This window comes from Arachis hypogaea, chromosome 13 (assembly GCF_003086295.3).
Source record: "Arachis hypogaea cultivar Tifrunner chromosome 13, arahy.Tifrunner.gnm2.J5K5, whole genome shotgun sequence".
Taxonomy (NCBI): domain Eukaryota; kingdom Viridiplantae; phylum Streptophyta; class Magnoliopsida; order Fabales; family Fabaceae; genus Arachis; species Arachis hypogaea.
In genome coordinates, this window is record NC_092048.1 from 83,262,151 (window position 1) to 83,267,209 (window position 5,059).

A 5,059-nucleotide genomic window follows, 5' to 3' on the forward strand; every position below is an offset into this window, starting at 1 on the left:
GGCGTTCAACTCCAGAAAGAGCCTCTGCACGTGTAACACTCAAGCTCAGCCCAAGCACACACCAAGTGGGCCCCAGAAGTGGATTTATGCATCATTTACTTACTTCTGTAAACCCTAGTAGCTAGTTTATTATAAATAGGACTTTTTACTATTGTATTAGACATCTTTGGATGCCTAGTTCTTAGATCATGGGGGCTGGCCATTCGGCCATGCCTGGACCTTTCACTTATGTATTTTCAACGGTAGAGTTTCTACACTCCATAGATTAAGGTGTGGAGCTCTGCTATTCCTCAAAGATTAATGCAAAGTACTACTGTTTTTCTATTCAATTCAACTTATTCCGCTTCTAAGATATTCATTCGCACTTCAACCTGAATGTGATGAACGTGACAATCATCATCATTCCCTATGAACGCGTGCCTGACAACCACTTCCGTTCTACCTTAGATTGAATGAGTATCTCTTGGATCTCTTAATCAGAATCTTTATGGTATAAGCTAGATTGATGCCGGCATTCATGAGAGTCCAGAAAGTCTAAACCTTATCTGTGGTATTCTGAGTAGGACTCTGGGATTGAATGACTGTGACGAACTTCAAACTCGCGAGTGCTGGGCGTAGTGACAGACGCAAAAGGAGGGTGAATCTTATTCCAGTATGATCGAGAACCTCAGATGATTAGCCGTGCTGTGGCAGAGCATTTGGACCATTTTCACAAGAGGATGGGACGTAGCCATTGACAAGGGTGATGCCTCCAAACGATTAGCCATGCAGTGAAAGCGCATCAGACCATTTTTCAGAGAGGATCAAAAGTAGCCATTGACAACAGTGATGTCCTTACATAAAGCCAGCCATGGAAAGGAGTAAGATTGATTGGATGAAGACAGCAGGAAAGCAGAGGTTCAGAGGAACGAATGCATCTCTATACGCTTATCTAAAATTCTAACCAATGAATTACATAAGTATTTCTATCCTTATTTTATGTTTACTTCTCATTTAATTTCGAAAACTGCATAACCTTTTGATATCCGCCTGACTGAGATTTACAAGGTGACCATAGCTTGCTTCATACCAACAATCTCCGTGGGATCGACCCTTACTTGCGTAAGGTTTATTACTTGGACGACCCAGTACACTTGCTAGTTAGTTGTGCGAAGTTGTGATAAAAAGTTGAGATTACAATTGAGCGTACCATGTTGATGGCGCCATTGATGATCACAATTTCGTGCACCAATCATTATGTCAGGGGCTTCCTCATTAACTGCTCCTTCCAACTCTCGTGGCTTCAGTTCCTTCTTAAGTTCTCTTGGTTGCTGTATCTCTTGAACTTCTTGCTTGTTCACGAAAGACTGTTTCAGTGGTTCAGCTGCTGATTTACTGTTACTTCCCTTTGTGCACATGTTACTGTGATCATTTTTTGACTCCTTAGGTTCTGGCTCACACTCAGATGTAGGTTTGAACACATGGAATGTGAAGTGTTCATCATATATTCTTAGGATTAACTCTCCTTGTTCCACATCTATCAGGGCTCTAGTAGTGGCTAGGAATGGTCTCCCCAGAATAATGGGATGAAGGTAACTTTCCTCCATGTCCATAACAATAAAGTCAGTGGGGAGGAAGTAGTTTCCTACTTTCACCAATAGATTTTCAACTACTCCTTCAGCCTTCTTCTGAGTTTTATCTGCCAATTGGATGATTACATCCATGGATCTCACCTTATTGATTTGCAACTTCTTCATAAGTGATAGAGGCATCACATTTATGCTAGCTCCTAAGTCACAGAATCCTCTGTCAATTTTTGTCTCTCCTATGGCACATGAAATATGAAAGCTCTCTGGATCTTTCTTCTTCATGAGTATGTCTTTCTTGATGAGGGCACTGCATTCCTTATTCATTGTCACTGTTTGTCCCCCTTTTAAGGTTCCTTTCTTGGTCAACAGTTCTTTCATGCACTTCATGTATGTTGGCATCTGTCGGAGAATTTTGATGAAGGGAATGTTTACACTGAGGGATGCAAACATGTCCAGGAATCTTAAATATGACCTGTCTTTCTCACTTCCCTTGAGTCTTTGGGGAAATGGTGCTTGATGACATGTCACCATGTCATGTTTTTCTATGCTTTTTCATTTGTTTTCAATAGGTTTTATGCACTTTCTTGAGCCATAAGCAAGCCAATTGGGTAGATTTTCATCTTTCCTCTGATTTAATCAACCATGTATGAATTCATGCTATTTCATGAGGTTTTATGCTATAATTATCACATATTATGAAAAAATGAATATCTCATGATTTTAAGCATAGCTTTGATGTGTTTGGTTGATTAATGATAGGTGAAGAAAGCTTGGAGAAAGGTTGAAGCAAGAAGGAATGGCTAGGAGTAAAGAGAGGACAATGGAATAAGTGAAAATGAACCAGGAAGCAAAAAGCTGGACCAAAAGTTAGCCTTAAACTTTTGCACAAACTTTTGGGTGAAAAGTTAGCCCCAACGTTAGCCCCTAACTTTTGGGCTAACGTTGGCACATGAAAGTTACTCCCTGGGCACCAAAAGTTTGCGCCAACGTTAGCCCCTAACTTTGTGGCTAACGTTGGCATGAGAAAAACACTCCCTGGGCACCAAAAGTTTGCGCCAACGTTAGCCTCTAACTTTTGGGCTAACGTTGGCACATGAAAAACACAAACGGGGAGCAAAAGTTTGCGCCAACGTTAGCCTCTAACTTTTGGGCTAACGTTGGCGCCATAAGTGCACTAAGGAAGGCCAACGTTGGAGCAAAAGTTAGACCCCTAACTTTTGCACCAACGTGGGTATCAGCAAAACATGGGAGCTGATATGAAAAGTTGGACCAAAAGTTTGCCTCAAACTTTTGGTCAAACTTTTACTCAAACTTTTGCAAAACTCCAACCCGGTTCACTTGGTTCACTTTGGTTCCTCTCCAAACTCCAAGAGCAATCAACCAAGGCCTCTATCAACCCAATTCCATCAAGAGCAAGGGCCCAATTGTCATCACTCAAAGGCACAAGAGATAGATAAAATAGGAATTTCATTTAATTGTAATTTGTTTTGAATTTCATTTTCATTTTGTAAAAATGCCTATATAAGGCATCATTCTCATTTTAGAAAGTAAGCCCGAATAGAGAGAATAGAGGCGAGCTCCACTAGGGAGCATTAGGAATATAGAACTCTCTCTCTTTAGTTTTTCTTTTTGTTTTGAATCTTGGGTTGAGAATTGAAGAAATTCTGTTTCAATTTCAACTTGAGAATTCTCTCTGTTTTCCCCTTCTACAAACTTTCAGTGAATTGCAATTTGAATTAAAACTCTCTTTACTGCTTTCATCTCTATTTCTTCTGCAAATTGTTTACTGTTGAATCAAGGAAGGAATTGAGATCTAGACTTGTTTTCTAGTCTCTTGGATCCCCTGAGATCTTCACTTGTCTTTCTAGATTTCACAATTGAATTGCATTTCATTTTCTGTTCGATTCCTCAATTCAATTTACATTAAGCCTGCTGCAAATCTCATTTACTTTCCTGCACGTGTGTTCCTCTGCATTTTACATTTGAGCCACTGTGATCTGAATTTACTTTTCATGCAATTTTAATTTCCTTGCAATTGTTCTAAGCTTTGATTTACTGCTTTCATTTAATTTCCCTGAACCCAATCCCCTTTACTTTTCTTGCAATTTAAGTTTCAGCTATTTTACTTTCTTGTTCTTTAAGTTACTGTCCAATTTACTTTCTGCACTTTAATTTTCCTTGTCATTTACTTTCTGCTGCATCAATTATCACACAAATGTTAGCTTGACTAAACTAATCACCCACTAAAGTTGCTTGATCCATCAATCCCTGTGGGATCGACCTCACTCCCGTGAGTTTTATTACTTGATACGACCCGGTGCACTTGCCGGTTAGTTTTGGGTGTTTTGGCGAAAATATCCCCGGCAACGGCGCCAAAAACTTGATGGGATATTTTCGCGGAGAAACGAATTTCTCCAAAACACCCAAAACTAACCGGCAAGTGCACCGGGTCGTATCAAGTAATAAAACTCACGTGAGTGAGGTCGATCCCACAGGGATTGATGGATCAAGCAACTTTAGTGGGTGATTAGTTTAGTCAAGCTAACATTTGTGTGATAATTGATGCAACAGAAAGTAAATGACAAGGAAAATTAAAGTGCAAAAAGTAAATTGGACAGTAACTTAAAGAACAAGAAAGTAAAATAGCTGAAACTTAAATTGCAAGAAAAGTAAATTTGCATGAAAAGTAAAGGGGACTGGGTTCAGGGAAATTAAATGAAAGCAGTAAATCAAAGCTTAGAACAATTTCAAGGAAATTAAAATTGCATGAAAAGTAAATTCAGATCATAGTGGCTCAAATGTAAAATGCAGAGGAACACACGTGCAGGAAAGTAAATGAGATTTGCAGCAGGCTTAATGTAAATTGAATTGAGGAATCGAACAGAAAATGAAATGCAGTTCAATTGTGAAATCTAGAAAGACAAGTGAAGATCTCAGGGGATCCAAGAGACTAGAAAACAAGTCTAGATCTCAATTCCTTCCTTGATCCAACAGTAAACAATTTGCAGAAGAAATAGAGATGAAAGCAGTAAAGAGAGTTTTAATTCAAATTGCAATTCACTAAAAGTTTGCAGAAGGGGAAAACAGAGAGAATTCTCAAGTTGAAATTGAAACAGAATTTCTTCAATTCTCAACCCAAGATTCAAAACAAAAAGAAAAACTAAAGAGAGAGAGTTCTATATTCCTAATGCTCCCTAGTGGAGCTCGCCTCTATTCTCTCTATTCGGGCTTACTTTCTAAAATGAGAATGATGCCTTATATAGGCATTTTTACAAAATGAAAATAAAATTCAAAACAAATTACAATTAAATGAAATTCCTATTTTATCTATCTCTTGTGCCTTTGAGTGATGACAATTGGGCCCTTGCTCTTGATGGAATTGGGTTGATAGAGGCCTTGGTTGATTGCTCTTGGAGTTTGGAGAGGAACCAAAGTGAACCAAGTGAACCGGGTTGGAGTTTTGCAAAAGTTTGAGTAAAAGTTTGACCAAA